Genomic DNA, 24,015 nt, shown 5'->3' on the forward strand with positions numbered 1-24,015 from the left:
AGCGGCAGACAAATTTAATTTATTCAAAATGAGGGACATTGTGGACTTGTGAGTTCTTGCAGAAAATTCGGTTGGTCAAAAAGGTAGATCCTTAAAGCCCCCAATTTCGGGCTGGCCTTTGGCCCTACTCCAAGGCCTTATTTCGTCCGCATCGATTTAAATTTGCTTGCATGAGCACACCCTTGAAAAGAGGGTTGTACCTATCGATTGACCTAAAAAATTTAAAAAAAAGATGCCACGCTCACTCAAACGTCCACAAACATCAAAAAGCAGTATATTTGGACGCTGACATCTCAGAATCAAGAACAGAGAATTTGGTTTTCAGATTCAGATTTCTTAGCTTTGTAGGCAGCGCCCACAATAACGCCACGCCCACAATAACGCCCAATACGCTTAAATCTGTCTGCCGCCCACATAACCATATATTAAAATCGTGGGTAGCTTTACAATCTCGCTTTGCTCCTATATCTCCATCTCCCCTTTGCTCCCTTTAGCTGAGTAACGGGGATCTGATATTCAAGGTACTTGAATTGTTAGGGTCCCATAAGAAGTGCACTTCCTGCATGGTTTTTGCTACCAAATCCCCTTAAGTTCATTGAACTTTACGAGCTCGGATTACACGCCGCAACAAAACAGTGGATAGCAGATTGGGAAGCGAAATAAGAAGGAGACCCTCGGCGATTTATGGCCTATGTGTGACTGACAAGTTTATGTTATCATTCGGCCTCATAAATTGGCACCAATTCTAGGAGACTTAAATCTTAGTGCCATTGAACTGGCAACTACCGGCACTACCTTATGAGTTCATGGCATTTTTGTCTGGGTGTATTGAAATGTAAGGCATAGTAATCCCAGGCCTGACCCGAATCCGCCTATTTATAAATTTGATTTACAGCTTGGTCTCATGAGGCCTGGGCAGGATGGTGTGAAAGTACATTTTAAATTTGGCCATAATGGCATTATGTACACTCGGTTGCATCGCGGCATACAGCTCGATTTCCACCATTAAGCCATCTGCCGATGTTCCACTTACCCTGTACATTTTTGGTCCAAACAATGCTCGTCCTTTGTTCAGTGTTCCAGACATTAATGTGTGTGCTCACCGTGGCTCCTAGTATGTACTTAAGCCAAAGCGCAGAGTTGAGTTGCTTTAAAACTTTCTGTATATCTAAACAGGTAGACAACCGGAAAACCCTCGTTCCGAGCAAAGTGAAAACAGCCCAACTGCTAGTGAAAACGCCGTCCCACTTTGCATTACTTTTCCATACTTTACTTAACCGAACATGGCTCTCCGTTTTGGCCTCGTTGGCTCCGCAAAAAGCCTTTCATCGCCTTTAAAGATGCAAAAGTGAATTTGCCGAGCATGTTGTACCAGCATTTATCGATGCCGCTACTAGGTTCTGGTGATGGAATATAATCCTTTACCTTTGTCATTGTGTCAGAATGAACAATTTTTGTGATTTTCAATTTAGTTAACGGTGAGAGTAGGTACATGCTATGGCCGGTCGTTTGACCCGGCAGCTTCAACAGCTCCCGGCCGCGTTTTTCCCTAATCTGACGGCGACCGGCACCATTAGCTGGAAAATGTGTCTACATGCACTTGACAGGTGGCCAGTGGCCAAGAGGAGGAGCGCAGCTTGATTTAGGTGAGGCCCGGTCTGCCACCTTACTGACTTGAATTGGCATGGACATCGGACATGAGACATTGGGCGAAGGATGCTCACAGCAGATGTACTGCTGTGTGGTCTGCTAAGTATTTCCTGGTAAATTGGCTTAAACTCAATAAGTTAATGTTAGCCCCTGCCGCTCCGCTCACTCTGATTTGACAGCTAGTGCTCCGAGTAAACCCAATCTCGTTCGAGAAAAAATGCTAACAAGATCGTTGCTGTTTTTGCAAGTCCACGAAAAACGTCGCCAGAGACGGTGTCAAAAATAACAATAATTTCAAGGTCTTTTTGGCAGAAACGCGTGATCAGCCGTTGAGAAATGAGAGAAGAGAAGTGGGCAACTGCAGACGAACCCTTTTAAGATGTAAGGTTGCATTTTTGTCGGTCCCGCATGCGTCCAATGAATGCTGACGTCCAGAAGGAAAGTGATTCGAGGGAACCATCCCCCAGCATCTACGATGCGCCGGCCGTTGCCATGATCCGCTTGTTTTTGTACTCAATTAGCCTTAACAGTGATTAATACTGACCTAATTTTATTAAATCGCATTTTGATGTCCATATTTCGAAAAAATCGTTGGTAAAATAGATTTTATTTTATTTGTATACCCTTGCAGAGGGTACAATGATTTTAGTCAGATGTGTGCAACGCAGTGAGCACAAGCAGCAAAGCGAGATTAAAATGCGCCAATATATGGTTATGTGGGCGGTAGACAGATTTAAGCGTTATAGTCGTTATTGTGGGCGTGGCATACTTATTTTTGGGTCAATCGATAGGTATTGACTAGATTAATACATTTCAGTTAACATTTTTTCCTAGCATGAAAATTGTGTGCGCCACAGGCTTAGGCGGCTTGTGGGCGTGTCAAACTTTTTTTGGGTCAATCGATAGTTGTTGATCAGATTAAAACATTTCAGTAAAAAACTTGCGCTGCGTACTAGGCTACGGAATCTAAATATGAAAATCCAATTCTCTATCTTTGATAGTTTCCAAGATATCCGCGTTCATACTTACGATTTTTCGAAGTTTTTGGGCGTTGAAGTGGGCGTGGCAAACTTTTCTTTGGGTTAATCGATAGGAATCGATGAAAACAATACATTTAAGTCAAAATTTTTATTCTAGCAACAAAACTGTAGGTGCCACAGTTTTGGGCGGCTTGCGGGCGTTAGAGTGGGCGTGGCACCCTGCTGAAACAAACTTGCGCTGCGCAAGAAGCTCAGGAATCTGCATGCCAATTCTCAATAGTCTAGCTCCTATAGTTTCCGAGATCTTAGCGTCCATACGGACGGACGGACAGACGGACATGGCTAGATCGACTCGGCTAGTGATCCTGATCAAGGATATATATACTTTATGGAGTTGGAAACGCTTCCTTCTACCTGTTACATACTTTCCGACGAATATAATATACCCTTTTACTCTAAGAGTAAAAGCATCCGTTGAATATTCCATATATTTATACCCGTTGCTCGTATTGTAATTTGATATAATAGATTCGTCGTATGTAACAGATAGAAGGAAGCGTTTCCGATTTATAAAGTATATATATTCTTGATCAAAAGCCCAGTCGACCTAGCCATGTCCGTGATTTAGATTTAGATCCCGTAGCCTTGTACGCAGCGCAAGTTTGTTACGCGAATATGCCACGCCCACTTTAACGCCCACAAGCCGCCTAAGCCTGTGGCGCAGACAATTTTCATGCTAGAAAAAATTTTTAACTAATATCTATCGATTGACCAAAAAAAAAAGTTTGTCACGCCCACTCTAACGCCCATAACGCTTAAATCAGGCTACCGCCCACATAACCATATACTGAGATCTCGGGTAGGTGGCGCTTTTCAATCTCGCTTTGCTGCTTGCATCTCCCTTTGGTCCCTTAAGCTGAGTAACGGGTATCTGATAGTCGAGGTGCTCGACAATAGCGTTCTTCCTTGTTTTTTTTTCGTATCCAAACTTTATATTAATGTCCTGAACATTTTAAAATATGTTAAACAGCTTAATACATAAATATTTAGTTCTACCACTTCTGGAAAAGGTCGCTACTTTGGCGTGAAAACAGCTATAATTCATTCGGACTCCCAAATTCGTGAATTTCTAAAGCTTCATGGTTGTGCCAAAGACCATTAAATACAAAGATGCATAACCAGGAGTAAGATAATGTACATAAATAGACGTCTCACGCGTATCGGATTCTATTTTTAGAGTACCGTTGCTTTGATTTTCTCTCTTTCGCTCACAACACGCAGCCAAAAAGTCAAAATTCAATTTTGGTCTTATTTGTTGATTCTTGAACTATGTTGACAAAAAGGAATCGATCTAAAAGGCACGTTGCGCTTCCGAATTTTAAGCGGGCTGTGGCGCACTGCGTTCGAGTCTACTCTAGGGCTTCGTTCAATTTAATTTTTTCTCTAGCTGTAATTTATTTTTAATTTTTTTTAGCGGTACTTTTTTTGACTATTTTATTTTTTGTTAGATGTTTTTGCTTTATTTTTTTAGTTTTTTTCTTTTCATTTTGTTACTTTAAGTTATGGTTTTATAGCGAAATTTTTTTTTAGATTTACCAATTGGGATTTTAGAAATGAATGTGTGAATGTGTAAAATACATATCAAGGGTTTTAAAAATATATCCAATATCAATAAAAACATGATCACATTAAGCAATTCACTTTGAATCAATGCGTCATGTGTACTCGAGAGAAAAATTTTTCATTGTATTTTTAATATGGTGAGTGCTTTCCGTATAAAATGCACTTGTTCGATAAATAGATTATAGTTTAACTGTTCAAAGTCCCCAGATATTTGTATACCCTTGAACGGGGTATAATGATTTCAGTCAGAAGTTTGCAACGCAGTGAAGGAGACGTTTCCCTTCCCCAAAAAGTATAAATATTCTTGATCAGCATCACTGGTCTTCTTTCTTCTTCCTCTTTCTTTTGCAGGTAGTATATAAGTCGAATCCAGCCGGATCGGCCAACTATTGTATATCTTATAGCTCCCTGAGGAATAATCGGGAAAATTTTTTTTTTTAATTATATGTTTGGTGTTTTTAAACATATAACCTTCTACAGTTGGAAATAACGTATATTGGATAAACTTCCGTTTAGCTCCAACGCACGATTTTTATCAAACATTCCATATCAACGAGTTTTTGGATCCTGATTACGGGAAAAATAGTCAAAGTTGGCGCAAGTAACGGGATCTTGGAAAATAACGGTAAGAATCTTAATAATTTTTTTTTTTTGTTTTTTCCGAAAATATAAGGAAAACAAAAGATATTTATAAAACGGATCTTTTTTGTTATAATAATTTTTTCCGAAAACTTAATGGTTTTCGAAAAAACGGTAAAGAAATATTTTAAATAGGAGGTGAGCATTTAAAAATATTGCATTATCCCGCCATAAAAATGGCGTGAGATAGTTTCGATTAATCGATAACAGCATTTTAGGTTATGGACCTTTTTGAACTTTTTTTACGATATATAGTGCTCATGTTTCTTTTTCCCATTTAGCGAAATATACAATCACTATGCGTTCAAACTTGAACTGAGAACACCTAAAAATGGAAGAACTTAATTTGTTCAAATTGGTCTCCATTCTGAGCACCCGGTGTCATATATCGCCAGCATCATGCATCATTATAACCTATTGCTTTTCAAATTTATTTACGTTTGCCCAAACTATACGGGAATGTAGCGTAAAAGAAGATCAAACTGTTTCCTCAGAAACTGTGGCAGACAGATTTTCTTTTTGCCGCGAAGTTTGTATGCCAGCTTTGGATACAGATTTTGAGGAGCAGGGCCCTATTGGAGGTCTAGGCAAAGTTGTAGAAATAGACGAATGTAAAATTGGCAGGCGGAAGTTCGAAAGAGGTCGCGTTGTTGAAGGTTCGTGAATCTTGGGACTTACAGAGCGAGGATGTCTCGAAAATTATAGATTAGAAATATGCCCCGACAATAAAAAGGACAAGGACACCCTGTTATCCTTAATAAAAAACATGTTAAGCCAGGTACCGAAATTCATAAAGATTGCTGGAAGAGGTATATTCGATTAGAAGCCGAGGGATATATTCACAAGACCGTCAACCACTCGGAACAATTTGTGGATTCGGTATCCGGTGCTCATACCCAAAATATTGAGTCTTCCGGCGGTCGATGCGGCGTAATTTGTCTCGTGGTTCACAAAGCCAAGTTGGACGAGCATCTTTGCGAATTTTTGTGGCGACGACGGGCTACAAAGCTTAGGCTTGACCCGTTTTCATTACTATTGAAAGACATTAGGAAAGTATATCCCGGAAACTAATTTAATTGTTTTGCTATTTAAAAATGAAAAAACGCCAAAAAAAGTCAGGTAAACAGAAACATACTGAAGTGCAAGAAGCCGAGGAAGTAAAGCGCAGGGAAACATTTTTTTTTACAAAAATCGCCGCGATTTTTTTTAAAACATTTTTGCATGCGACATTAGAAATGCTTTTTATATTTTTTTTGTTAATACATTTTATTTCCGTTTTATAATTTGAATTTGATTTTGTTTTCTTACCTTATTTTTAACTACGACAACTGAAATGCTCTTTCCAACATTTCTTTTTTGCTTTTACTTCTCATTTAGACTTTATTATTTTAATTTGGTGTTCCTAAAAATTTTAATGCCGTTCTCGTGTCTTGGTCGTACCATCACTAAAACATCGAGTGACATCGATATCAATATCGACACGCCTATATAACAAGCTTTCGTGCGATATATCGGTCAAAATGACGCAAGTGTGCTCCAACGGTTTTTTCTTTTAAACCTTGTGAAAATGTAATCTTACTTAGCGTTTTTAACGAAAACTATTAGTTTTACAGAAAAAATGTGTAAAACATAAATTACTCATTTCTTTAATAGCTTTCACTTGTCCTTTTTTATTTGGTCAATATATTCGAAGATATTTACGAAAAACAGTTTTTACCGTTATTTTCCATGATCCCGTTACTTGCCCCAACATTGACTATTTTTCAATATATTTATTCGACACGCTCTATCAAAATCGTCCAGCTAAACACAGACATGTTGAATTGCAGTGTGCCGAACGTACAAAATGTAGAAATGGTATTTATTTAGTAGATCGTAAATACATTTTCGTAACAAAAGTTGATGTCATAACTTTGGTTTGTTGAAGGTGCGATCGTCACTAGATTTTTACCTCGTTAAGAGGTAATTTTTTTTGGACAAAATATACATTGATTTCGTGCCTCAGTGGCGGTGTAACTTGCGTTTAAATATATTATTTATGGCTGACTGAAATATGTATTACTGAAATTTTCCATCGCTGTCAAATATTTAGCTCTTGTGAATAAACAACGTTCGAAATATGTCCAATTATTTTTGACTGACATGCCTTCTGCCTGCTTCTAACGCCCTTATCTCTTGCTGGGAACTCGCACAGCTCACTGTCATCGACAATATCAGGTTCATCAAAATTTAAGCAGGAGCTGCGAACCAGCAGAGCTGGCAGAGGCAGTCAAAACTTGTGGCAACAGACGCCGACAATGACTTAAGAATGAACTTTAACGCGAATACTGTGCTCCATAAACCGAACACGTTTACACAGAGGAGAATGTCTGTGCGAGTGAGCCGATAATTTTGTGGTTCGATACTTGTCTTCTGCATTCTCCGGCTTCTACATATTTTCCTCTCATTACTCTGCTGCTTTGGGGCATGTAAGCATTACTAATAAGTATGTGTGCTGCGTATACGTGACATTCACTGAAATTTGATTGAAAAATATTTAACTTACTTTTCGTCACTATCTCGGGCGGCATAACGTTCCCATTTGATGCGAAGGATAATATGGGTTGATATGCCAGTTTCTGCGCCGGATGCCAAGAGAAGCGGATGCGCAAAAGGAGCCTTCACAAAAGGCACGTAGTGCTGCTGTCGGGCCTCGGTCCTGTTATGTCATACTTCACGGACCCATTTTACCCCCGTCCTAGGCACAGTGGTCGATTTAAGCAATCTGACGGATCGAAATTGAATTTTTTACTTTTAACAAATTTCAAAATTAGTTTGTCAGTCGATAGCTAAATGGTTATTTAACATATCGATAACAACCAAATCGATAGTTGCACTTTAAATTATCAGCTGTAAGCTTTTGATCAGAACATTTGTTGAAACAGCTGTTGAAAATACAATGTGCTTAGTTTACGTACGTTTGCAAATTGTGCTGCAAAATTTTTTTATATATAATTTTTAACTGGTTTTTTGCTTTTTTCAATAATAAAGGTATGTATTTACATAACAATAAGTGTTTTGTGGCCAGTGGATATATGTTATCAAACAAAAACACCTCTTAACGAGGTAAAAAGTAGTAGCGTACGCGCCTTTAACAAAAATTTCTGATATCAACAATTGTGACGAAAAATGATATTACATTCGATAAAATAAATAAACTATATTAAAATTATGATTTCGGCTCGCAAAGTAAATATTTATTTACCTACACGTAAATTTTCTGTCACAATTGTTGATATCAGAAATTTTTGTTAAAGGCGCGTTCGCCACTACTTTTTACCTCGTTAAGAGGTGTTTTTGTTTGATATCAGAAGTTTTTTTTGCTCAAGAGTTTAAGTAACCCAATACCATGACTAGGAGTCGTCCCCATATGGCTTGACTATTGAAAAACCAAACACACAGATTCGACCCCTAATCTTACTGAACACCATCTTAAATTAGGCACAACAAGTTTTATCGCTTCAATTACCTATTTTAATAGCACAAGTTTGGAATCTCAAGGGCTGTATAGTTTCAGATTCCAAGACAAATCTGTCGTTTCTTACATTTCCCGCCGAACTAGCGGGTTTTTCCAAAGTGGTATAACAAATAGATCAAGTTTCCTATTTCGTTTAGCTTAATGCAAGTAAAGGACCCTAAAACCATAACACATTTTCCGTTTGAAAAAATGGAATAAGAATTTTTTTCATCAAATTGGTTTTTTTCTTGTTTACTCGAGTAAGTATGAAATATTACGTATACGGAGCTGAAACGAGTTGCACTGTTTATCGCTTAATATCTGCCAAACGGTAATTTTTAGGGCAAAAAGTTTTATACATCAAAAGTTGAGGAATCTCAAGGGCTATATGATTTGAAATTTAAACAGAAATCGTTCGACTCAATTTTGAGGAAATAGTCAAAAAGTGGTTTTAAAAAATAACTTTTTGTCATAACTCAAAATCTATTATATTCAGACAATTTTACTATATAAAAAGTATTTAGCAAATTAAATTATCTTTTCATTGATATATAGCAAGTTTCTGTAGCATTAGTTGTTTAGATACTATAAGCATTTTAAATCTGGCTTTTTTCTTTTTTCCCGCTAAACTAGCGGGTTTTTCCAAAAGTCGTAGAACAAACGTTTTCTATTTCAAGCTGCTTTATACACCCATAGGGTTTCCAAAACCCTAAAACTAAGATGGGATGCATACAAACCCACAAACAAAGGGACAAACATTTTCATTTTGGGAAGAAGAAAATCTTGTTTTTTGAATTACTTTTGAACGGAACATCGGATTTCAACAAATGAGATGTCATTCGACGCGTATTCTCAGTAAAAATAAAACTAGCTAAACAGCCGGGGGCTTTTATCCCCACCGTATCCAGCAGATCCAATTTTCTAAATTTTTGCTTTTACACTTTCACCGCTATTTCTCCCAAACAAATCTATATTTCGAAAGTCTTGGTATGCAATAGTATTAATAGTATTAGTTTTTGCAATACCTTTTGATTGGTGTATCACTCGTTACGATCGGACCATAATGGCATAATTGCAATTTTCAATTCTGCAGCTATATATAGTACACAGAGAGGATTAACCAAGAACATTGTGATGGAATTGAGCACATTCGTACTTAAAAACCGTGTAAGCACAAATGTTCTTATTTTGATCCGAATGTTCTTAATTTTAGAACGAAATGGTAGGAACTAAAAAAGTGAATTGAGTTGATTTCGATCCATTTTCAAGTTGATTTTGGTTTTAATTTAAGAATATATTTGGATCAATATAATAACATTTTGAGATTGATTTTATCTGAATTTGGGATCAAAAGAAGAACATTTTAGACTTGTAAATCGAAAAAATGAACTCAAATCGTTCTTGAAATAAGCTAAATACTAGATTGAATACCCTTCCCAAAAAACCGCTAAAATAATAATATTAGGTTTGTAATAGTTTTTTACATTTATTAAATTGTAATATATATGTATTTAATATGTATTTAATATGTGATTAATTACAGGCTTAAGTCTCTTATAATATTAAGGTATATATACAATTAATGTAATGGAAATAACAGAAGAAATGTGAGAGTAATTACAAGTTTTTTTTTATGATTTTCTGACAATTATATGTGTTTTTGTTTACATGTGCTTTTATACCCTTTAGTTCCAAAAAAAAAATATTCACTTGTGAATCACCTTGGGAATCACGTGGGACATGTCCTCTTGCACAAGTGAAGAACAAGTGACGATCCATATAGAAAATTGTATGGAATGTCCGCATTTTCACAAGTGAAAATTCAAATGAAAATTTTTCGAAGTCCTACGGAATATCACTTGTTCCTTATACTCATTTTTCGTATGGCCTGTCACGTGCCGGTGACACGTCCCAAGAGAATCACTTGTGAAAATCAGAATTTTTCCATGAGTTTTCACTTGTGAAATCACTTGCAAGTGACACGTCCCAAGTGATCTCACTTGTGAAAATCAGAATTTTTCCACGAGTTTTCACTTATGAAAATATAGAATTTAAAATACCTACATTTTGAATTACATTTAAGTTAATTTTAATTAGATCGTATTATTCAGATTTTCAATAAGGGGACAATTATTGTTAGTATTTCTGTTTTTTTGTTTTGTTGGTTTGACCAACGCTCCTGAAAAAATGTATGGGCATATGATTGAAAAATGCGTTTTACTTTTTTAATTGTATATTTACCTTATATAGCTGTGTATAAACCCTTTGCGGGATTTTTTTTGGCACAAAACATTTTGTCATCCACTTTCGGCTAACGGAACCCATTGAATACCTTCAACATTTACGTACTTTAAACTAAGATCAATGCACAGCATCTTAAACTTTATGTAGCACTTACCTGACATTATTATATTAACTAAACGATTAAAGTAACTCTGCTGCGCACAATTAAAATGCATGCTTCCCTTTCAATCACTCAAACAGAATGCACCAAGTCTTCTCACTCCTTTACTTGATTTCTTTTGTTTTCTTTTCGCTGTTGGCGCGTGCCACTGCTCCTATACCCTTTCTAAAGCGAAAAATATCCGACTATATAATTTGTACTTCTTAAGTAAAAAATACAATATGAACTTTTTAAAAATGTTAATACTAATACTACTAATGTTTTAAATATTGAAATCAATTTCAACGGACTAATTTTCTATAATTACACTAAAAAAATATATTGTAATAAAAATGTATAATATGTAAACATAACATTATAAGTAAATCCAAATTACTTAATTTTACTATAATCAATTAATTTACTTTTATAAAACAATATAAGTTGTTTATTTTCGATACACAATAATGCTCCTAAAATATTAGGGCATTCACATGTCGCTGCTCCACGAAAATTTTTCCGCCGAAATATTAGTCGCTAGCCGAACATAACGGAGAGACGCAAAAAAAATAACGGACCGGCCGAAATTTGTCTCTGCGAGCGCGGAGTGCAGGCACATTATAAGACAAGAAAGAGAGGGCAATGTCCGAATATCTGCCTCTCTTTGTTGCACGATCGTTTTCGTGGGCAGTCTTCTACGCTGCGCCGACTGCTCTGCTGACGTCAACAGCGGCACAGCGTTTTAGGCACAAAAGAAAAACAAAAAAAGCTTTTTGCCTTGAGCCATGTCACCGCGTCCCTACTGCAGAATTGAGGGGTATACATATATGTATACCCCTCAATTCTGCAGTAGGGACGCGGTGACATGGCTCAAGGCAAAAAGCTTTTTTTGTTTTTCTTTTGTGCCTAAAACGCTGTGCCGCTGTTGACGTCAGCAGAGCAGTCGGCGCAGCGTAGAAGACTGCCCACGAAAACGATCGTGCAACAAAGAGAGGCAGATATTCGGATATTTCCCTCTCTTTCTTGTCTTATAATCTGCCTGGACTCCGCGCTCGCAGAGACAAATTTCGGCTGGTCCGTTATTTTTTTTTGCGTCTCTCCGTTATGTTCGGCTAGCGACTAATATTTCGGCGGAAAAATTTTCGTGGAGAAGCGACATGTGAATGCCCTAATATTTTAGGAGCATTATTGTGTATCGAAAAAACCAACTAATATTGTTTTATAAAAGTAAACTATTTAATTATAGTAAAATTTAGTAAATTGAATTTACTTATAATATTATATTTACTTATTATACATTTTTATTACAATATAATTTTTTAGTTAAGTTATAGAAATTTAGTCCGTTAAAATTGATTTAAGTATTTAAAACATTTAAGTATTAACATTTTAAAATAAATCGTATTGTATTTTTTACTCAAGAAGTAAAAACTATATAGTCGGATATATTTCACTTTAGAAAGGGTATAGGTGCAGTGTCACGCGCCAACAGCGAAGAGAAAACAAAAGAAATCTAGTAAAGGGGTGAGAAGACTTGGTGCATTCTGTTTGAGTGATTGAAAGGGAAGCATCCATCTTAATGGTGCGCAGCAGAGTTACTTTAATCGTTTAGTTAATATAATAAAGTCAGGTAAGTGCTACATTAAGTTTAAGATGTTGTGCATTGATCTTAGTTTAAAGTACGTAAATTTTGAAGGTATTCAATGGGTTCCGTTAGCCGAAAGTGGATGACGAAATGTTTTGTGCCAATAAAAATTCTGCAACAAGCTATAAAAGGTAAATATACAATTAAACAAATAAAACGCATTTTTTAAACATACATATGTTTTTTCAGGAGCGTTGGCCAAGGATTCAGAGGACCCGGACAAAGGTTTAAGAACGGCGATGTCTAACGTTAAAAATAAGCTTACGAAGCAAAAAAACAGAAACAATAATTGTACATTTTTTGAAAATCTAAATAGTACCATATAATTAAAATGAATTAAAATGAAATGAATTAAATTCTATATTTTTTTAATTGAAAACTCAAGGAAAAATTCTGATTTTCCCAAGTGTTTCACTTGGGACGTGTCCCTTGCAAGTGATTTCACAAGTGAAAACTCAAGGAAAAATTCTGATTTTCCCAAGTGATTCACTTGGGACGAGTCACCGGCACGTGACAGGCCATACGAAAAATGAGTATAAGGAACAAGTGAAATCCCGTAGGACTTCGAAAAATTTTCATTTGAATTTTCACTTGTGAAAATGCGGACATCCCATACAATTTTCTATATGGAGCGTCACTTGTTCTTCACTTGTGCACGAGGACATGTCCCAGGTGATTCCCAAGGTGATTCACAAGTGAAACTTTTTTTTTGGAACTGAAGGGTACAGATGTGTATGTAGAATACATAAACACACGTAGACACGAATGAATTTGTCCTTACCAAATTCTTGAGAAAAACACGCTCAATGCAGCCAATCTTTAAAAACAATTCAGCAAACACTTGCATTTGTATGTACATTCCATACATACATGTATTTACACACATAGATTTTACTGCAAAGAAAAGAAAAAAAGAGCTGTAAAAGTGTAATTTATTTTAAAGCTCTACGTACTAAGGAATTTATATTAACCTTCATGGAATTTTCTTACGGACTCCATTTCAATATCCTTCAGGAACTTTAACAACTGCTCGTCACTTTCACTTTCCATCACTTTCACTTTTAAATTTTTGCAATATATGCGGCACAAACAAATCGAAACGCTGATGAAATGTGCCAGCCGTATGGTTCAGAAGAAGAAGAGCAAAAAAGAACGCGTTATAAAAAATCCGCATCAAACCATTTCAAGTCGAAATGCAACTCACTTTTCGTTCTATTTTTAGTCCTTTCCGTTCTTACGTTAAGAACATTTTGAGATTATTGGGTTTCTGAGAACAAATTGAAATTGATTTTTGATTTGAGAACACTTTTGGTTTAACCAAATTTTAAGTACAAACTCAATTTGATTCAATCACAATGAGAACATTTTGAGCTCAAAAAATGCCGTTCTCATTTTAAGAACCTTTTCAACTCAGATCAGACCGTCAGAATTCTCTCTGTGTTGTTGTCTTCGCACGCTGTCTTGCGCGCTTCGCCACTACATGTACTGCCGACCACAGTGATATAAATAATTTATGGTAAAACAAACAACTTTGGTATCTTCTTAAATGTGACTATTCTCTAACTTTTTTATGTAGAGTATAAATAGTGACGTCGGCATTTGCTGTCGAATATACTATTATTATATGTTAATGTGGTTCGTCTTCTTTGTGAAATGTCCAAGACCTGCCGCAGCCATGTGCAGCTCACAATGTGGTTTTTTTTAGAGACCATATCAGTCTGCAAGCGTAGTCTTTTTTCAGTATGGCGCAGCAAAAATGATTCTCGAAAAAGATGTTCAGCCCTGGAAAACTATATTTATTCAAATGGTATTGAAAAATCCAAATGAACTGAGAAGGAGCATGGCTTAATAGCTGAAAGCATTTAAAATTATTGCAAAAGGCTTTCTGTAATGTGGAAAGAATGCCATAGATTTTTGAAACGATTCAATCAGAAATACAAAGTTTGGTTAGACGAAGACTTAGTCCTTTTAAAACAAAATACTCACACAGGTTCAGGTCGAAAACAAAACAATTTTGCAGATTGCAGCGCAAAACGTCAGGTAACCAAAGTTTCGGAGCTAGTGAATGGCAACACATGCAATGAACTCATGACAGCGACACGCGTCAGTTTGTACAAAGCTGGATAACGGAGCGCATCACAAATAGTTTCAATGGCAGTCACTGATTCCACAGCGTCTTCAAAAATCAAAAAGAGTCTTGAATCAGATCGACAGGTCCCAATTAAGTACACTCCAGACGAAGCTTTGGTCCTTTATAGTATAAAGTTTATACTGATGGAGACTATAAACTTTTACAAGCTAGTGCAAAAGAGAGAAACTGTAACATCTACCCAGCATACGATGTTTTACTATTTGCCAAAAAAAATGTTATCCATACAAAATCAAAATCGAAGAATGTTGTGCTGAAGTTCGTCTGCAAGAAATGTTAGATCACACAGTTATATGCATAGTCGAGGCCCGCCCGGATATATTCTGCCAAAAATCTGATGAAAACAAATATGAAAGTTTGACTGTCTTTTACAAATGGGGATGCGATGGGAGTTCGGGACACTCAACCTACCGGCAGAGCTTTACTAATTCTGATCACAACATGGTAGATCAACATTTATTTGCTATTTGTATTATGCCACTACAATGACAGCGGACAAGCAGCATACTCTGTAAAAATCCCCAGCCATCATCAACACGGTATTGTAGACCACTCAAAGTAATGTTTGCAAAGGAATCTGAAGCTTTAGTTCGCGCCGAAATTGAAAATATTAAATCTCAAATTCTAAAAATTGAGCCCACCCGTCTCAGCTGTTTTCAATTTCAACACAATTTGCAGCTTACAATGATCGATGGCAAAGTATTCAGCGTGATTGCAGAATGTTCTTTGCAAGCATGCGGCATATGTAAGGCCACGCCCAAAATGATGAATGACTTAGATCTCGTTGCGAGTTTGCCGAAATGCGAAGACTTATATGAATTTGGAATATCGACTTTACATGCCTGGACTCGCTGTTTTGAGTGCATGTTACATGTGGGATATCGACTTGCAATCAAAAAGTGGCAGGTCCGCGGCTTGGACAAGAACATTGTTAATAAAAGAAAATAAGAGATCCAAGAAAGGTTCAGGATCGAAATGGCTTTTTTAGTGGATATCCCAATGCAGGGTTCTGGCAACACAAGCAGTGGCAATACAGCTCGAAGGTTTTTCGAACAATTTGAACTGTCTTCTGAAATAACTGGCGTAAATGAAAACTTAATAAAAAGACTTGGTGTGATTTTACGCAGTATAGCTTCAGGATATGCCATAAGTATTGACAGCTTTCGTGAGTACGCCTTACAAACCGCAAAAATGTTTGTAAGTAAGTATCCTTGGTACTACATGCCAAGCTCGGTACATAGAATGTTACTTCACGGAGCTGATGTTATTGAATGTGTACCACGTCCTATTGGAATGATGTCGGAAAAAGCCTTGGAGGCAAGCAATATAGATTTTCGGAAGTTTCGGCTAAAGCACTGTCGTAAAACTTCACGCACATATACAATGGAGGATTTGATGAACTCATTACCTATATCTTCAGATCCCCTAATAACGAGTTTAAGCAAAAGTCCGTCTCGCCATTCAAATAATGATATTTTTTTGGATGAGGAGGTAAAAAATCTACTTTGTAATGCCTTTGGTGAATAAATAATACATGAATTAGACAAGGAGTTAGAATTGAAAAAATCAGAAAAATTTCCTTCATGCAGATAAAATAAATTTTATTTAGACAACAAAATTATTATAAATATAAGAAATTTCGAAAATAAAAGCTTGTGACTTAAACCAACAAAATATAAATGGTATAATTAAAAAAAAATTTTAATTATTATACCCGTTACTCGTAGAGTAAAAGGGTATACTAGATTCGTCTGAAAGTATGTAACAGGCTGAAGGAAGCGTTTCCGACCCCATAAAGTATATATATTCTTGACCAGGATCACTATCTGAGTCGATCTAGCCATATCCGTCTGTCCGTCTGTCTGTCTGTCTGTCCGGATGAACGCTGAGATCTCGGAAACTATAAGAGCTTCTTACGCAGCGCAAGTTTGTTTCAGCAGAGTGCCACGTCCACTCTAACGCCCACAAACCGCCCAAAACTGTGGCTCCTACAGTTTTGATGCTAGAACCAAAACATCGGGCGTCGAGTTGCACAACATTGCAGAACATATGGTTTCAGTGCCGCACAGACAAATTCGCGGTTTTTGTTTTAGTTTACCGTGTTTGCAATGCCAAAGTAAGTATTATGTGAAATATATATGTATATAAATATAGTTATTTGCAATTACAAATGTATTCATTCTAGAATAACAACAAAGACAAGCTTTTGCTGGAGGCACTTTACAAAAGTTGACGGAAATATTTTTGTAGTCTTAATTCCTTCTTATTTAAATATTAAAAAATCTCAATAAAAAATTTAATAGGCTTCTACAAATTGAATTAACGAAAAATAACGGAATGGGTTGAAAACATCGATGCATCGATGTTTCTAGCCGATGTTTCACAAAACATCGATGTATCATTTTGCAAACAACGATGAAGATCGACATCGATGTTTCGACCCAAATTTACATCACCAGCGAATATGCCACGCCCACTCTAACGCCCACAAACCGCCCAAGCCTGTGGCGCCCACAATTTTAATGATAGATAAAAAATTTTAACTGAAATGTATTGGTCTCGTCAATACCTATCGATTGATCCAAAAAAAAAAGCTGCCACGCCCACTCTAACGCCCATAACGCTTAAGTCTGTCTACCGCCGGTAGGTGGCGTATTTCAATCTCGCTTTGCTGTTTGCTTATCTCCATATTCCTTTGGTCCCCCTAGCTGAGTAACGGGTATCTGATAGTCGAGGTACTCGACTATAGCGTTCTTCCTTGTTATTATTAAATTTGAATGAATTTTCATTGGAATAAAAAATTAACACAAAATTTTTCAGTTTTTTCATAATTTGGTCATTGAAATAAACAATGTTCAAATTATGATAGAAAGTTGCATCTTTGACAAAATAAAATAACTCACATAAATTAAAAAAAAAATATATTTATTTTATTTTTTTGTTTAACATTGTAGCTATATCTATATGCACCTAAAAAAATATTAAAATAAAATAAAAAAGTTTTACGCTAAGAGGTATTAATTAAACGCTGCTAGATGAGCATTTTCGACCACTGTGCTACGGCCCAATGTTACCCTTTTGCGAGTGCGTGTGTGAAATCACGTTACTTCTGGAAAGGGTAACGTACGCAATCCCCTGCATTTTAAACATCCAACGGAGTGGTTTTGCATTGGTGAAGCCACGTTTGCAGATTTTCAGAATTAGTTGACATTTATTCATCAAAAATTAATCGAGTTCTCAGTCTCCGGGCCCGAGTCAAACTGTCAGCTGCTACGCAGGCCAAATAGCTTTACTGCTCCGGACTTGCACAGGTTTCGCACATTGCGTAGTCCGCTTAAAATTATTACTCCTAATAGCATGGATATGCGTTGACTTCTGTCGGTTAAGTGCTGGCCGTTTCCACTATTGTTGTCGCATTATTACGAAACTCAATGAACTCGTTTAATTGAAACTCTGGGAAGGTAGCTTACTCATAGTTTGCGTTGCCACAGCTTCAATTTTATGGCCTGCACTTCCAACTGCATTTAATTTGCCAGTAAGTACCAGGGACTGAAGCTTACCCACACGTATTTATGTTTCGTCATCTGTATTCGGTCTTATCAAATACAATATAGACTACAAGATGAGTAACAACCACACAACTGAATGCACGGCAAAATTTTTGGTTCGGATTTTCGGTAAATACCCTTAACATATGAAAAAAAACTTTAAGCATCAACGGCGGTATTACTTGAAATTAGGGTGAAGCGCCCTAAAAACAAGAGCAAGTGTCCTAAATATTAAAACTAATTTTTATAAAAAAATCGTGTTTGGACATGTTTGCTGGTTCTCGGCAAACATTATCTGCGGTACTTTTTCCACTAATTTTTTTAGGATTATTTGACTTAGTGTGCTTTTTTTACTATAATTTGAGAGGGTGAGATGGGCAGGGCAAGGTTCTTATTTGGCCGCTCCACGCATGTTGGTAAACTGCTAAATTAGAGTCATATGAACTGAAAGTAGTCATTAATACCATGGAAATAACATAACATAAATATATAACATAACATATAATCTTCGTGGTCGCAGCCAGAATCGAACTCACGACCACTGGATTCGCAGTCGAAAGCCCTACCGCTGCACCAAAGACGCATCGCGCTAGGTGCCGCGCAAAAAGGGTGCATATCTCAATTTGTTCTAACAAATTTTCATTTTAATTCTAAGAAATATTCTCACTAATGACAAGAAATTATGTTCAATTTTACCCAATTAGACTAAATACATTAAAAAACTGTTATTTTAATGTACTATACATTTTTTTGTTTATTATTTTTACGTGTTCTTAAATTTGTATTGCCTTTGCACACAAAATTGATTAAGAATTCAATTCTTAAAGCTTGCACAAAAAAGAAAAACTCACGCCATTCAGATGAGTTTGAAGGTTGAACGCATTAGACCGCTAGGCCACCGATTTTCAAATTTAAAGGGCGATTTTCTAGTTTTAAGGGCGATTTTGGATGATTTTTTGTTCTACGAAATAAGGCGATTTGCCCTAAATATGAGAAAATTTTAAAAGCAAATGTTTGGAAAAATTCCCCTTAAATAATAGAAATTTTAGGAAAATGAACCGTAAAACATATTTTCTATGGCGATTTTTCCTATATTTAGGGCGATTTTTCTTAATGTTAGGGCGATTTCAGGTTTAGGGCAATTTTTCTAGTATTTAGAAATATAATTTTATGAGTGTAGGCACTTGCCCCTTTCCAATTGCAAGACAGCCTTTTCAGTTGTGCTATCATTTAAGATCCCATTCGAACACTGCAATTTTTTGCATTTCGCTGCCCCTCTTATACAGGGGTGGTCAAAAGTATTTTCACAAAACAAAAGTTAAATATACTCATAATTTGAACTTACTTCTTGTTAGCTTTGGCATCAATGGAAAGGTAATTAAAATGCCGTTTGAATGATACAATACATTTCTTAACCCCATTCAGTACTCATTGAAAAGGACAAATTTGTGTAAGCATATACTTTTTAAACTTTTTTCCTCGACTTGAAAACTTAAATTTTTTTATGCTAAAAGATTTTTTACAAACAAAAATAATAGTAACTGCAAAAATAATTTTTCAAAAATAATTTTGCTTATATTTTTTATGACAGCAACCCCAATGTCGAATTAATGTTGATGCCCGCACACTGGCCAACATAAATCAAATGAGCAAAGGAGCTATCTGGGTCAGATTTGCCACATGCAATTCTTTTGTCCATTTGGGAAACCGAAGCCCAGGATTGTCCTTTCAGTGTGTCAATAAATAAAGTGTGATTGATTACAGAGTGAAGTTTTGGGAAAAAGTGTACATGTTTATCATAGCAATGACTACGGGCGACTTTGAGGGTTGTGATATTGAAACATTTTTTTTCTGTAATATAAGCAATACAATTATTATTTGGTTAGGTTCAACACCAACATCTAACATAAATATTTAGTTTAAAAGGTTTTTAGCTGTGAATTATTTTTAGGGTCTGTCCGCCATACATTCTACCTACTGGTTGCTTGCTGAAACTGATCAAAATATCCGGCTTGCAGACAGACTTCACCAAACATAGTTTAGCTAAGGCGGAATTTCTCCAGTACAATTCTGACTGTTACAAAAATTACCTGTGTCGTTGTAAGCGTGATTTCAAAAGTAACCCTAAGCTTTTTTTTCTTTCGTCTATTCTAAACGGAAATCGAACTGCTTCTCTCCTTCTCTTTTTCTCAATATTAATGTAGCATCTGATGATAATGATATTTCCAACTTATTTGCAGATTTTTTTCAATCGACATATACGAAATCCAATAGTGTTATTAATAAAGATTATCCATACCCGCTACCTCATTTGAACTCTATCTTCAAACCAGTGATTAATGTATCTGATGTTCTTCAGAGTCTTGATACTATTACCGGGTCCTGACTGAATACCAAGTTGTATACTCAGGAATTGTTCATCCTATCTTGCTCTTCCCTTAACATTGATATTTAATCTGTCCCTGAGTGAAAGTAGATTTCCATCCATATGGAAGGAATAATTCATTGTCCCATCTCAAATTATCGTGCACCCAAAAAAAAATCTTCGTGTGTCAATTTGATAAGTGTGGGTGAAAATGACACTACACCTAGGATCAAATTTTTGGGATCAATTTGATCCTAAATGAGTGTCAAAAGTATACTACATTGTATGAAAAATCTTTTTTGATCCTAATTAGTGTCATTTTGACCAAATCCAGGGTCTCGTCGATACCAATAATTGTATTTCTATTTTCGAAATTCGAACTGCGCCTATCGTGCAAGCAAGCGCAGTTATCGATAAATCATTGTGAGCTCGACATTGCGTAAAAGAGACAAATATTTCAGTGCAAGGTGCTAGTGCTTATTGAATCAGGTAAGTACATTCCTAATAATATAATATGTAATATGTAATGTAGTTTGCGGTTACATACATACTTATTTACGATGGAATGTGTATCTATTCGTTACAGCGATCTTCGAATTCATAGATACACACTGCACATATATATGTATGTAATGTAGGCACTGACGGTGACATCCCTTGCAATTTTTGAATGCAATTTTTTTTTTGTTAATTTAAGTTCAACATGGAGGACGTTTCTATCCAGAGGCTGCTTGTATTTGTATTCGATGACTATTAATAACAATTTTTTTTAGTTGGAGCACGACTTTTGTCAACTGCATTGTGGATTTCAAAGTGGTCTGACTAATAAATGGGCTACAACGGTTCCAAACTTACTGGAAATTTTTAAGGCGAGCGTGAAGGACATTTTTTATAAGAACCTTATGGTATCAATAGACGATAATACGGATTCGAGTAAGTACATATTAACAATTATATTTTTCCTAATAATACAAAATAATAAACCAAAATCCTTCTTTTAGACTCAAAGGATTGCATTTTGTTCATGCTGCTGCACGCCACCCTCAAACCGTCATATCGCTATTTAGCAAAAGAGGATACCACACAGTTCCTGAGGAAAGCAACAAAACAGGACAGCGTCAGCAGTTGTATAACACATGTTGCAACTATAAATGACTTGCAAAATCAGCTGGAGTTGCGAAACCAGAAATCGTTAGAATTGGAATCCACAATTCAACCATATCTTATAGTTGACGGAAAGGACTTAAAACATTTAACTGAATTTTATGTTTGTGTTGGCACGATAACCTACAAATTTAACGCATTCATTTTAGCTTTAGACACATGTTTTAAAGCATTTCAAGTATTTTCCTTAAAGTATCCGGAAGAGTCTCACAAAGTTTGGAGTTTTTTGCAAACTTATTTTTTTGGAATTGAATCCATTTTTGATCGAAAACACCCTTGTGTATCAAAACTAATACAAAACTTGGAGTACTCCTGTATATAGTTTTTTTTGTTTAATTTTATTTTTTTATATTTTGTTATTATATTATGTTATCCTCTTGTATGTAAGTATGTAATCACCTTAATATAATTTTTTTGTTTAAATTTTGTTTTTATGTTACCTTATATGTTAGCTTATAATTTTAAAAATTGCCTTACTTTTTAACATATATGCCATGAAGCTTCAATGTTTTAAGTGTTTTAAAGAGTTTTCCAATATTGAAAGTCTATGTTACCATTTCAAGAACCATCATGGATTAAAAATAATCGACATTTATAAATGTGTAAATAATGAGTGTGGTCAGGAGTATTCTTCTTTGCATAGATTTAGATCCCACCTCAAAAGACATTTAAGCATAAAATCAGTGCAGAGTAACAATGATAATGATAATAGCTGTGGAGTATTTTGATGAAGATGGCCCAAGTTGGTCCCAAAATGTTGTTACTCCCAGTTTCCCAGAAAATGTTCCTTTAATAACACATGCTTCAATTGAAAATCAGATTTCCAGTCTTGAGGAAAAAATTGTATCAGTATTTCAAGATACACTTACAAAATTATACGCGAAAGACAATTTTTGTAGAAAAGACATTTTTTACATAAAGGAAAGTATAGAAGTAGTAAATAAAGTTATAGTAGATTCTGTTAAGCTGCTATTTTTAGATAAATTACCAAATAAGTTTCAAGCTCAAACCGATTCATTTTTAAAGTTTTGTTCTACACCATTTAAAAACATAAGCACAGAGCACAAACTCCTAAAAAAACTCCTCTCTGATGAATCTTTTGAAAAACCAATTGTGTTTGACGTCAACAATGAAGTTCAGGAAGTTCAAAAGGGTTATAAGCCCACCCTAGATGCCGGTAATATAAAAGGTTGTGTAATGCCCATCGAATTTCAAATTAAAAAGTTTTTCGAATTACCAGGCATTTTAGATGAAACTCTAGACAATATGAAAACACTTCAGAGCCAAACAAAAATTTCTTATTATGTCAATTCAGATTCATGGAAGGAAAAACTACAGCACTTTAAATCGAAAATGGTTGTTCCCATTTTTTTGTTTCTCGATGGATTTGAAGTAAACAACCCACTAGGAAGCCATTCCGTAGTGGACAACATATGTGGCGTTTACTATACATTTCCTGTAATTCCCCAACATTTTTTGTCAAAACTTGACTTTATATTTGTCGCGGCTTATTTTAAAAGCCTTCATAAAAAAATATGGCGATGATATATTTTTCAAACCTCTTATAAAAACATTTGAAAAACTTCAAGAAGTTGGCATAATAATAACTACGAATATCGGGCAAAGGAGAATATTTTTCGTTTTATCAAATATTCTTGGAGACAATTTAGGTCTGAACGAAATTCTTGGCTTCACAACTTCATTTAACGCATCTTTTTACTGCCGATTTTGCATTTTGTCAAAAGAGGAAAATGCCAAAGGATATCTTGCATTATCAGAAAATTTAAGAACGAAAGACAGCTATGAAAAAGCAGTTAAAGATATTAATGTAAGGGTAACTGGCATTAAATCGAGTTGCATTTTTAATGAGCTTAGATATTTTCATGTAACAGACAATTTTATTGCTGACGTTATGCACGATTTGTTTGAGGGTGTTTGTAGGTACAGTGTATGTGAAATTCTGGTACACTTTATTTTAAAGGAAAAGTTTTTTACTTTAGAGAATTTTAACTTTCGCAAAAAAATGTTTGAGTACGGTGAAACCGAAATCGGAAACAAATCAATCGATTTTGAGCTTCATCAGCTTAAAAATTCTTCGATTAAAACCTCAGCATCTGAAATGAAAACTTTAATGCATAATTTTACATTAATAATTGGAGATTTGGTTCCTGTTGGCAATGAAGTTTGGAAATATCTTACCAATTTAATTAAATTAATTGATTTGTTGCTAAGCAACGAATTTGATTCAGAACTTGTTAATAATTTATCTCTTCTTGTTCAAAATATTAATCAGGATTTTGTGCGATTATTTGACAAGCCCCTTAAACCAAAATTTCATTTTCTTACTCATTATCCGCAGATAATAAGAAGGAG

The 24,015-nt window shown here is 35.6% G+C and overlaps 1 protein-coding gene across 10 annotated transcripts in view; it reads right to left on the minus strand.

Annotated features, from left to right (window-relative positions):
• The window catches only part of LOC119562649 (zwei Ig domain protein zig-8), a 302,211-nt gene that overhangs the window by 182,909 nt on the left and 95,287 nt on the right, over nt 1–24,015 (minus strand). For 2 of the 10 annotated variants that reach the window (XM_037875878.1, XM_037875881.1), the window contains one exon: nt 7,438–7,656. The exons of the other annotated variants lie outside the window; for them this stretch is intronic. The gene's annotated coding sequence lies outside the window, so the exon portion shown is untranslated. The remainder of the gene's footprint in view (nt 1–7,437; nt 7,657–24,015) is intronic. 10 annotated transcript variants of the gene reach the window in all.

This window comes from Drosophila subpulchrella, unplaced genomic scaffold (assembly GCF_014743375.2).
Source record: "Drosophila subpulchrella strain 33 F10 #4 breed RU33 unplaced genomic scaffold, RU_Dsub_v1.1 Primary Assembly Seq81, whole genome shotgun sequence".
NCBI classification, from domain to species: Eukaryota; Metazoa; Arthropoda; class Insecta; order Diptera; family Drosophilidae; genus Drosophila; species Drosophila subpulchrella.